The 13,112-nt window shown below is 40.8% G+C and overlaps 1 protein-coding gene across 10 annotated transcripts in view; it reads right to left on the bottom strand.

The window, feature by feature from the left end:
• Positions 1 to 13,112, bottom strand: part of ETS1 (ETS proto-oncogene 1, transcription factor) — a 168,179-nt gene that overhangs the window by 63,854 nt on the left and 91,213 nt on the right. The gene's annotated exons all lie outside the window — the stretch shown is intronic.

A 13,112-nucleotide genomic window follows, 5' to 3' on the forward strand; every position in this document is an offset into this window, starting at 1 on the left:
TCTGATTCTCCACGCATTCTTGAGGGCTTGGTCACCCGCTCCCGCCCCCTCCCTGTAGCAGCATAGTTTTCCAAGTGCGTGTACATCATTCATTCACAAAGACTGACACACAGGACGTGAGGCATGTGGATGAAGGCGAGCGTGCGGGCAGGCGCAGGGGATTCGTGAGCCCGTGTCCTCAAAGGGCTTTAGGAATATTGGACTCCAGCCGGGTCTTGAGTCAGGGCGTGTGTTTCTGGAGGAGGCTTCAGTTTTTCAGAGCCCACCCATGTAATGCTCCTGCGTTGGCAGGAGCATCCAGAACGGGACCCCAAACTAGAACCCAGCCATGAGCTTCCGTAAGCTTCCAATTTACGTCCAGCAGTGGTTGGGTTGAAGGGGAAGTTATAATGTATTTCTAATTATTCTGTCCCTGTAATTATGTCACCATTGGCCAAAGCTTTGTCTTTCCTTTCAGAGACTCTCCTCTTTTAGATAAAACTAATAACCCTCCCACGACCGCCACCAAAAAAGTGATGCAGAGGCTCTGTGGTTTTGAATTTCTGGAGTACATCATTGGCAGCCATGACAGAATCACAACGCACAGTTTCTGTTCCATTTGGGAACTCCCAGCGCTTGAGATAAAACAAAATGAACCCGAATAATTCATGGTTTGCCACTAATACATTGGTTGTGATAAATAGAGATAATTTGTCCTAATTAACAAATCAACTAGTATATGTATATCTAAATACATAGCTAGAACCAAGTATTGAGCTCCATCTTTGATTAACAAAAAGATTTAACATAAATCTTCCTGAGCAATCTCAGAGAAAGCTATTTTTAATGTTTCCTGATTTCTAAGCACATTTGAACTCCCAACATTTGACTGCAACTGTAACCTCTGCCTCTGGTAAGTTTTAACACACATGCTTACCTTCATCTAAACCCAGTTTTGTGCCCTTGAAGCCTTAGTAATTTGCAAGTTTCCTACAGCAAATCGGGGAGGAAGCCAGGAACAGAAATATATCTGACTCCTGGTCTAAACTCCAGATTAAGTCCCTCCTTAGTGACCAGAGGAAAATATTTGTATGTGATAGTCCTAATTTTTGAAAGAACAAAGACTGTTGCAATCCAGCTGTGTTTCCAAAAGGTATGAGAAAACAATGCTGGCCTCCAGATGACAAGAACAGACACTTCTGGTCCTGGGAAAAGCCTAGGGAAACAGCTGATGAATGAATTGTGCATTTACACGTCCAAATGAACCACAAAAAAAAAAAGGTTCTTGAATCAATCCTGCCTTACTCACTATGAATTCATCAGGAGAAGAAGTGAACAAATCTAGAGTTGCTTTGGGGAATTTTGTTTTGTTGATGTTGTATTAAGAAAATGTTGGCATTTTTTAATCCAACATTGGGTTGGATTGGTGAGTACTTCTCTATTTTCAAATGCAGATTCCTCGGAGCAACTCCTTTCTCTCTTCCCCAGTCTGCTCCTCAACTTTCTTCCCCAGACTAGCCTAAACACTGCTGCTAACATCCACCAAAATTAGATACTAAAAAAGCCCGCCATGATTAAACTGTAAACACTTTCCACTCTAGAAATGAGGAAAATTATTCTTTCTAATTCTTCAATGGTGACAACTCAGATAGTCAATCATCCTTTTCCTAACCCAGTCCTGAAGCACAGAAACAAAATGTGTGAATGTTCAAATCAAGGAATGGGGTTGCGTAAAGCAGGAGGTTGGAGAGAGAGCCAGGCGCCACCACAGGCTGCCAGGAAAGTTACATGCAGATGATATTAATTATGAATATTTATGCCATCAGAAGTTATGCATCTAACCCTGGATTTGGATGAAGAGCACTAATAAGGTCATGTTAAAATATTTTTTACATATTTGAGATATAATAATCCCATCACGTCTGCAAGGGTCATGCTTCATTAATCTAATCAATATTGATAAATGAAAATTTTATTCATTCTCTTTATAGGACACAAGTAGATTTTTCTAAATGTTAATATGGACTTTAAGTGATACGTCTATGTTATCATATGCTAAAAAAATGATGCCTAGCCTAGTGCCTAAGACATTACAGAGCTCAGTAAATATGTGTTGAATGATGAGCTATCAGCTTTTTGGTCACTATGGGCTTCCTAATTCAATGGTTAAGTGAATTTGATATGCTCTGGCTTGTGAAGATGAACTAAAAAATGTCAGGGGCTGTGCCCTTTTCCGTTCATAGTAGAGCAGAACCTCTATCCCCAACACTCACAACAATTCAGTTACATGTATGCCTCAGTGTCCCCACCAACCAAACAACAGCAGCCAAGTTTTGCCTTTCGTCCACTTGGGCAAGATACTTCAATACCATATCTGGTTTTTAAGGCACTCAGGAAAAAAAAAAAATCAATCAAAGAAATACTTCTTTGCTTGTGCTTGTACTGCAGCAGTCTGTTCCTCCTGCATTTGGGAAAAAACAGAATTGTATTTTTAAGCATTCCTTAGACTTCAGCTAATTATATCCTACCAAGTGCTGAATCGCCTTACACTAGGAATTTCAAGTCAATAAGGGCCAAGAAAAGTCTGCAGGAGTTGGGAAACAGAAGAGTGGAGCTAGACAATAATATTAAGAAAATAGTCACCTTCATACAGGAATTCCTCAAGCACATGGAGTATGTAAAAAGCATACTTTCTTTTTTATTTATACTCCTCCCTCAACTCCACCCCAACTTCAATCAAAAAGAAATATAAATATACACTTAATGTTAAACAATCATGGAAGACAGGCTTTCCCTCTCCAGAAGTGTCCTAGCATGTTGTCTACTCCTGAGTCTTGAACTTCAACAAAACAAAGAATCCCTGAGTTTTGAGCTAAAATATGCTTTTCTGAAGGTAGTTACAAAAACATTCAGACCACTAACGGCTGATCCAGAACCAGTTTATGACTCACAGATGTTGATTTACTGGTATAAATGTAAGATTTAGAAAAAAAAAAAAAGCCCTCAATTAACAACAACCTGTCTGAGCTGCATTTGTGGTCTCATTTTTCTCTGAGAAAAGGCAACAGTCTCTGTCATACACAGAAACAGGCTTTGAAAGCTTACCTCTAAGGCAAGTGGTTTTTATGTGATAAGTTTAGTCATTAAAAAGCACACTAGGGAAGAAAAATGCCTGGCACTTCAATATCTACATTATCGAGCAGCAATAAAATGGAAAATTAGAGATAGGAAGGAAAATTAAAATAACTCTCTTAATTAAACTTGGATGCCAAAATGCCTTAGGGTCGGTTAAGGGACCCAAGTCAGGGGACTCAGATGGTACTGTAGCTGACTGCAGGCTGGCTCTGTGACCTCACCAAAGCCACTTAACCTTTTTGTGTCACAACCTCATCTCTGTTTCAGGGAATAAAATCACCCCTAGCTCTCCCTAGAATGGAACACAGACTCATTGGCTATTGTTTAGAAGGCACAATAAACAATGAGGGTAGGAGGAGCTGCAGTCAGGAGGGAAGAAGGGAGGGTGGGGTGGGGTTGGGGGAGAGGGGAGGACTTGGAAGCCTGTTTGCCCTAGAAAGCTCTCTATAAGAAAACAAAGAGGATAGTAGTGTGGGCTTTGGAATAAGACTCAGGTTCAAATTCTTTACCAACTAACCAGCTGAATTGCCACAGGTAAGTCATTTAAACAATCCTGAACCTCAGTTCCTCCATGTTTCAACTAGGGATAATAATAGCACACACCTGTGAAGGCTATTTGAATGATTAAATGAGATAATGTATGCAAAGCATTTAGCACAGTGTCTAGGTGTGAATTAGTATTTGATTATTTTTATTAAGATCTAGTACACAGTAGAATATGTGAGAAATCACATTAAATGTCTCTCTACAGCCATCCCTTTGCAGAATAGCTTGGATACTCAATTTACTTGAACTATCTCCAGGGAGAGATAGAACAACTATCACCACATTTAATTTAAAAATCTCTTCAAGCCCCTTCCTCAGTTCTTAAACTGGCAACCTGCCCAGCATCAGCCTCACTTGAGAAATTCCAGAACTACCTGACCAAAGAAGAGAACTACAGATTTATGTTTGTTTTGAGTCACAGAAAAGTGATAGTTTAAATTTTGAAAGAAGATCACATTTGTGGTGCCTCTTTGGAGACAAAACCTTAGGTCTTGGGTTTGTCACATGGTAGAGCTCAATGGGAGTTTATTAGTGCTCTCCAAGTCCAGTACTCCTATTTACCAGAGGAGAAAAATGAGTCTGAGTGAGGAAATTATTCTTTCCAGGGCCACACAACCTAAAAAAGTCAGTGCGAGTACCAGAACCACATGCCCCGATAGCAGTTCTCTCCCCGGCATCTCCTTGCACTTACTTTGCATTTCACTTTGGCAGGAGAAGGACCAGACACTTTTGAGACACAAGGCAGGATACAATGGACATAGGAGCAGATAGATGAGCAGACTCAATTTCTAGAAATCCAACTTTTTCTCTACACTGGATGTATTGTCTCTGGGCAAGTACATTGCAGGATAACCATACTATGGTTCCCTGTGGGAGACAGCTTGGCATGGGCTGTCAGGAGAGAAAGGGCCTGGGTTGGCTCTATTGCTGTCTGCAGTTTCTTTAGACTATAATTATGAACCATTCAACTGCATCTGCAGCCCCAACAATGTGGAATGGATTGGCCTAATCCACAGACCAAGCGACATTTTAAAATCCAGCAGTTTAGACACGTATTCCTCTTGCAGCGAATCAAACATGGCTCAGACAGGAAGAGGCAAGGAGCTGCCCAAGGTTAGAGGGTTCTGAGGTCTCATCCACACCCAGTGTTGTGTGCCTTCCTGAAGCAGGCTGAGCATGTTGCCTGGGATTGCTGTGAATGCAGAATGCAGGTTACTCTGTGAGCCTTTGGGGATCATGTAATTGGGATTCCAATTTAAATTGTCCTGAACTGGACTCTTGAGGAGGTAGAGGGATAATGGCAATAGCACAGATGGCAAGAGGACCAACGTCCTTTAATAATATGACAGAAGAGGACAGTCAGTCTCCTAGAAGCTCTGCATCCCAGGGCTACAGGATTTCACCCACGGTCCAAGGCTGCAGGTGGTTTCATCCTGGCAGAAGGCTAAGGCCTTCCTCTGATCTTACTCTGCTTTTCTCTTGGGTTACAAAGACAACATCAAACTTCAAAACAGATGTTCTCTGCAGTTGTGGTTTGAATCTTACATTAAGACAATTTCACTGTGGAATCTTTTCCCCTCTCCCCACTACTTTCATTTAAAATGCCAAATCAATTGCCCCAAAAGACTAACATTTACCACCCTAGAGATCAAGAAGCAGAGATGAGTGGAGCACAAAAAGGAGAAATAGCCCTGAAAGGAAAAGGGACAGTGGTACAGGAGGAAGTAGTGGAAGGAAAGTCCTCTGAGAACAATGGAAGGGGAAGTTGAGGACAGAGAAGGAGAGGAGATGAAGAGGTAGAGACACAGTGATTTTATGTTCTTGTCATTCTGGGACTTCAGTCCCCAAGATTTCAAAATGCAGTTAAGACCTAGTAAAGTATCCCATACTTTAATTAATTGTCCTGCATGGCCAACAGTCATGGAACTACAGAAAACAGATAAATGGGAGGTCCTCATGCTGGAAGACATGCAAAGGATCCGGGATAAAATGGAGGTGAAAGGATCTCCGGAGGTCACAGAAGACACAAGAGAAGGTCCAGCTGACAATCTAGGCAGAACACAGAGTGTGTTTCCCAGTCTTTTTCTCACATGTGCGTTTGCCGTACACAAAGAATTTCCCTCACAGAAGCTGTCACCCCACCCCTGCAAGTTGCCACTTTTCTGCTCAGCTCAAGAACACGCTCCTAGTACATATTTGAATATGCGTGTCAGTCTCCTACTCTCTTTAAAGGCAGCAACTGAGGTTCAGTCATTATTACACTCCATGGTGTTTAGCTCAAGGTAGTAAGAGCCCTATACATTATGTTGATTATTTAATTAACGAACAGTTAACTTCCTAACATCCTGTAACATTTTTACAGAAAAACAAAGCTCAGATACCAGTTTTGTTTTGCTTAGTTCGGTCTAAAGTGAGACTCAAATTTGCCCAAAGTTAAAATTAAAGAGCCAACCAACTGACTCATTTCAAACTAAAAAGGTCTTCATAAAGTTTTATTCTGTTCCTCCCATTCCTCCCATCCCCTTAAAGGAGAATGTTGCTAAGATCACAACATTCATTTTATTTTTTATCTAATTTTTTATTCTGAGACTTCACGTAAAAAATGACATTTGGCTCAGCACAAAGCAAATCAGTTGTTTGATCGTCAGCCTGGACATTTTATACATCATGCTATTCATATTCTCAGATGGCTGCTCAGAAGCAGTCTTCAGGAATTTCCGAACTTTGAGTTGAATCTTTTATTTCACCGGTTACCACAAAGGTAAGATGTGTAACTGCTATATATATTATTTGTAAGATAAGGGAAATACATGAAATGAACTCAATTTCCTCCATCTTATGAGAAAGAATAGACTGTTACATGCTTTATGGTGAGCCAGGGTGCTTATCACAAATCCCTTTCACCTTCTCAAGTTTAATCTGTCAGGACTCTAGAAGCACTGTATTTTGAAATACATCTTCTGGCTATACAGATGAGTCTATAGTGAGGAAGGGTATGGGATGGAAGTAGAAATGGGGGTACATGGGGATGGGCTGAGAGTGAAGATGGAAATGAAAAGGACAGGGAGGATCAAATGGAGCTGCTACCATCTAGCAGGTGGCACAGAAACATATAAAGCAACCCTAACCACTCTTGTCAAAGTAGAGTATTACTCTCTGCACTTCATGGTTTGTATCTGCTAATGGGTAATCAAGATGTTGGAACAGAAAAGGCAGCTGATCTTAAAGCCTAAAAACCAAGGAAATATTGGGTTTGGTGAGGGCTTATCATTTCTCCTGAGTTCTGAGGGGGAATCATGAACACACATTATTTTACATCACTTCTTCCAGAACCAGTTCCATATAAGAGTCCCAAGAAAAATTGATGTGTCACACTGAGAACATCCTACTTAGCCAGTAAATATAACATTCTTTGAGTATGCCATTGCAGTCATCCACAAACATTTTACTCAAGAATCTATGCCTATCTTACCTTAGGCATCCTTCATTGAGCAGCATTACAGTGTCATAATGAATTAACATGAATCCTAGTTTCACCAATGCTAACTCTACCAACAGAGGAAATAAAATGCACAGCACTTTTTAAGTTCCCATGCTGCTTCAATCCTCTTTTCTGGTATGTACTCTCCTGAAAAGGGTGCACAGAATCTAAGTTTCATAAATATGCAGGAGCATAAATTCATTAAAACAACTTTAGGGTATTCAATGTAGTTATTCATATTTAGAATTTACTGAGCATCAAGCATGCCAATGATGTAAAGTTGATAGATTTGAATAAGAAGCTCAAAAAGGGACATGTCAGTTTCTCCGGCGTTACAGCTCACATTTGATTCTCAGCTCTTAAGGACCAAAAAGAAATGAAGTCTTCTTTAACTTACCAGAAGCCAGCTGTGCTCAATCCACATCTTGCATCAGCCCTGTGAAGGAGTCAGAATGTAGTGGATGGTCCTGCCCATGACTCATGAGGTGGAACAAACCCAGCTCACATCTCATCTATCTGGACTGGCTCCTATACAATAAAAATCTTTCTTCCATTGAGTTGGTGAAAAGAAGAGAAGCAAAATGGGCATGTGTGACATGCAAGAGGGCGCCATTTAATCAGACAGGCCTGCGAAACACTTTCAAGAGTCCAGGGCTGGCAGTGATAGGTAATGACAGGTAACGTGCAGAATGAAGAAAGCAGAAAGCATATAGAAGTTGCTTCTTAATGGAAACGTGTTTCATCAGAATGATCAGAAACATGTGTTCTCCGCAGATTGGGAAACCATCTTGAAGGACTTCATCACAAAAAGGCCTTGGGTAGGAAGTACCACAAGGGACCTATCCCAGAGGGGTAGGAGGAGGTGCAGCTGGGTGGGGAGCTGGCAATGGACTGTGAGAGGAAAGAACAAAGGCCAGTCAGCGCTCTTATGGCAGATTCCCAAGAGAGAACCCTTTCCAGGAATTTAAAATTCTGAATAATTGTTGAGAATTTTTAAAAATCAAGAAGATTATAAACTTTTCTTTCAGGGGATTCCACAGCATTGAGAGAGACCAGATGGCTGGCAACAAAATTCTAGACCCAGGAAAGGTCCAGCCTCTACATATCTGTCCACTTGTAGTGAGCTAATGCTTTCTCCTAGAGAGTATTTGTCTAATTGAATTGAATTGAACTGAGGTGTGGAGGTAAAAAGGCTATTCCAAATAAGTGTTCCTGTTTCCAAATAGTCCATACAAAAACCTGCAGTTTCTTGCCAAGCAGAAACTACCAGACTTTGGTTTCCTCACTATCAAATAAATTTAAACTCTAAAATAACCAGGGAGGCAACATAGTAGAATGGGTTAAGAGCACAAGCTTGGCAGTAGATAGACGAGAGTTTGAATTTTAGCTTGGCTGCTCTCCAGATGTCAGTCTTTGACCTCAGAAAGCCTCAGTTTCTTCATCTATAGAATGGAGATGAGGAAAGTACCTAGTTCACAGAGTTGAACTGAGATGAGATGAATGGGTGCCAAGTGCTTTGCACTGTGCGTGATGCAGAATGAGGACTCAGTAACCCTTCATTGCTATTATTAATCTTAAAAATCAGAATTGTGACTTCGGATTTAGTGAGCATAAAATTTTCGTGAATGTTAATCCAAACTGTGGTATATAGTATTCTTAAGAAGAAATAAGGGCACAGTGTCCTCTCTTCATGTGTGCTGTTAAAATCATGACATAGTGACAAAGATAATTTTTGGTCTAGGTATACAAATCGCGCAAATCCTTGACACCATCCCTCTTGGATGAAAGGGGATTGATTCCCACTATGTAGATGTGAGATACAATTATGAAAGTTCTAATCATAGACTCACAGCTACATCACAAATTAGCAGCAAAGAGAATATGTACCCTCTTGAATTCCTTCCAGTATTGGGTTCTCCACTCTCTGGATTGCACGTTTGATTTTTACAACCTAAACAAAATAAGACCTTCTTAAGCAACTGGCCTCAGCATTTGACTTTCAATCTGGGAAGAATCCCACATGCTATTCAATGTGCCCCCATAGCACTCTGCTTGAGGTACTTCCCAAACTAGCACCCATTAGACAGCATATTATTGCACTCACTTCACAGAAGTCTTTTTCTGTGTTATCGCATCTTACATTTTCCTTGGCTGTCTCTTTTGCTGCCAGCCAACAGTTTTTGTCATTTTTGTTGTTTTGTTTTTTTGTTTTTTGAGACAGGGTCTCGCTCTGTCACCCAGGCTGGAGTGCAGTGGTATGAACAGTTTAACTTGTGCTATAAACCCAAACCTCTATCTATCTCTAATTGTACCACACACATACATTTTAGCTACAGAATTCTGAACCTAGATAGCACTCCCTGCAAGCTTGGACTTGCCACTTGGAATTCAGATAAAGCATTCTGCTCCCTGGTGTTAACTACCTATGCTGACCAGTTGCCCAAAAGAACCTTAGGGAAAGGTTTCTCTTCTTGCCCCTTGGGTCACCAGTCAAACCATCGGTGCTCTTAGGACTGCCCTCTAAAAACACAGAATTTGCCATTTACATCAGCTATGTAATTTGCATTCTGGCACTACCATCGCCTGGCGCCTAGCCATCAAGGCTGGCAGCAGAGAGCAGTCATAGTCTTCTCGCTAGTTGCCCGCTCCATTTTGGCAAGACGAATGCTGTATCACTGGGAAAGCAGACTTAATTGGTTTTCTGGGGGTGTTTAGTTAAGTCACCCCACCTCAGCTCCAAGTTGATGGAAGTGTCACTTTGCCCTTTCCAACAACCATAGCAAATAAATGATGGGGACATACTCCAAAATGCACATGGCTGAGTCCTCTTGCTCTCCTTTTTTTTCCCAGTGACTTTGGGGAGGTTTGGGCAGTGATCCTGCATACACAATACAGTTCTTGTTCTTCTTTTCTCTACAGAGCAGCCTTGAATAGCTCTGTCTAAAATTATTAGCAGGGGCAGCCCTAGGCTCCAAGAGATCACAGCCCTCATGCTGGGTCTGAACAAAGACCCTGCTTTTCCCCAACAATTAGCCCTGCAAAAAAGGACATCTATCTCCCTCTATTAAAACCACCACGTGCCTTCAAGTCAGCCCATTGTAAAGCTAATTAAATAACACGCCTCTCTCCCCATGCAGGTCTCCTGATTAGCTTTCCTCTGTCAGAAACCTCTGCAAAGAACCCAGTGACAGACAGGCCAATGTTCCACTTCTCCTAAGCCCCACCCCCATCGCCAATTAGCCATCACCTTTGAAAAGCCATCCTTATCAATGTTGGTGAGTTTGTTCACGCTCCATATCCATCCAAAGCCCAGACGCTAGTCACCTCCACCTTAAAGGAATGGATAAGGTTCATACTGCTTTTAAAATAAATTATTTGGATAGGCAAAAGTTTTCATCACAGTGTAAAATCTTTGGCCAGCATTCCCCACATCACAGTACACAAGGGCTGCCGCTGCCATTGCAGGAGAGCGTCAGAGGACTTTCCCGAAAGTCAGAGAGCCTGGGCAAGATGCAGCCAAGGTGGCCATTCCCACCAGATTTCTAAAAACAGGATGCAGAAAACCACCCCTTAGGTTAAACTCCCTTAGACACTCCTTACCGCCAAGCAGATAAAATGCAAGCACTGTCCAAAAGGCCAAAATTGGTCCTCTTTACCTTTTGACCACACGTCACCTTCTCCCCCACATAGGGACCCTGCTCTCTAACAATCCTGGACTTGTGGCAATCCCTTGAGCACACTCTAGTTCTTCGCTCTTTTGTGCAGTTTTATAGGCTTTTTCCTTTCTGGAAAGCCCTGGTCTACCTGCCCAGCACCTCTGTCAAGACTCAGCAGCAAATCACCTCCCCCATGGTTTCCAGGGCCTTGCTAGATAAAATCAGGCACTTCCTCCTCTGAGCGCTCAGCAGCACATATAGGTTTCCAGTGGGGCGCTGACATTACTGAAAATAGTCTGAGCCCCTCAAGAACAGGAATCGTATTCTACTCAAATTTGAATTTCCAGCTTTAAACACAAGGACTTAGTGAATGCTTAATAAGTGTTGGAAGAAGAGATAACTGAGTAACTGAGTAAATGAAATGAATAAGTAAAAGAATGACTTAATGAATGAATAAAATAACCACTTTATACCAAATGTGATGTAAGATGGTACATTCAGGCCTACTTCCAGCTTCACTACAGATGGCCTTTGTGCATAGTAAAGGGTATTATTATTTTATGACATGGTTATCTTTGTTTGAAATTGTCAGATCTCATACACACGCACACACGTTTACACATGCACTTTTTAGATACAATTTTTTAAATAATAAACATGGAGGGAGACTAGGCCAGCTATTTTCTAACTCTGCTTAATAGTTCTAGAGCCTAACTTTTCAAACTAGTCTTTGAGGTTTCTAGCTCATTTAATCTTCAGACCATACAAACCTTTCCTTCCAAGAGTTTTTAGGAAGACTCCCTAGTCTTCTTGGATGTCCCATATAGATGAGTAGATGACTAGACTATAAAAAAATCCCATATACAATTTAAGTTTTCCTTGAAATGCTCATAGACCTCAAAATTAGCAATGAAAACAAGAAATTTTTTTCCTTTTTAAAAATATTTTATTTTATTTTATTTTAAGGTCCAGATACATGTGCAAGACATGCAGGTTTGTTACACACATAAACATGCGCCATGGGTGGTTTGCTACACCTATCAGCCCATCACCTAGGTATTAAGCCCTGCATATATTAGCTATTTATCCTGATTTTCTCTCTCCCCCATTCCTCCAACAGGCCCCAGTGTGTTGTTCCTCTCTCTGTGTCCATGTGTTCTCATTTTTCATCTCCCACTTATAAGTGAGAATAGACGGTATTTGGTTTTCTGTTCCTGTGTTAGTTTGCTGAGGATAATGGCTTCCAGTTCCATCCATGTCCCTACAAAGGACATGATCTTGTTCTTTTTTATGGCTGCATAGTATTCCATGGTGTATGTGTACCATATTTTCTTTATCCAGTCTATCATTGATGGGCATTTGAGTTGATTCCATGCCTTTGCTATTGTGAATAGTGCTGCAATGAACATACGCATGCATGTTATCTTTATAATAGAATGACTTATATTCCTGTAGGTATATACCCAGTAATGGTATTGCTGGGTCAAATGGTATTTCTGGTTCTTAATCTTTGAGGAATTGCCACATTGTCTTCCACAATGGTTGAACTAATTTACATTTCCACCAATAGTGTGAAAGCATTCCTATTTCTCCACAGCCTTGCCAGTATCTGTTGTTTCTTGACTTTTTAATAATCGTCATTCTGACTGGCATGAGATAGTATCTCATTCTGGTTTTGATTTGCATTTATCTAATGATCAGTGATGTTGAGCTTTATATCATAGGTTTGTTGGCCACATAAATGTCTTCTTTTGAGAAGTGTCTATTCATGTTCTTTGCTCACTTTTTAATGGGGTTTTTCGTTTTGGTTTTTTTTTCTTGTAAATTCGTTTAAGTTCCTTGCAGATTCTGGATATTAGACCTTTGTCAAATGGATAGAGTGCAAAAATTTCCTCCCATTCTGTAGGTTGTCTGTTCACTCTGATGCTAGTTTCTTTTGCTGTCTAGAAGCTCTTTCATTTAATTAGATCCCATTTGTCAATTTCTGCTTTTGTTGAATTGCTTTTGATGTTTTTGTCATGGAATCTTTGCCCGTGCCCGAATAGTATTGCCTAGATTTTCTTCTAGAGTTTTTACGGGAAAACAAGAAAAATTAAAGGACTTGACCAAATACATATTGAGCTCTGCCAAATCCCAAACATTTAAAAACAACCAAAGTCAATGAGTGGGTCTCATCCCTGACACATCAAGTCTTATGGCAAAAATCACTCACTGCCCGATGAATCCTGTGTACCTTCATCTCTCTGCAGGATGACATTTAGGGCCAGCTCTTTCCTTGTTATTTTACCACCACAATCTCAACTTTTGAAAAGTTG

This window comes from Macaca fascicularis, chromosome 14 (assembly GCF_037993035.2).
Source record: "Macaca fascicularis isolate 582-1 chromosome 14, T2T-MFA8v1.1".
Lineage (NCBI taxonomy): Eukaryota > Metazoa > Chordata > Mammalia > Primates > Cercopithecidae > Macaca > Macaca fascicularis.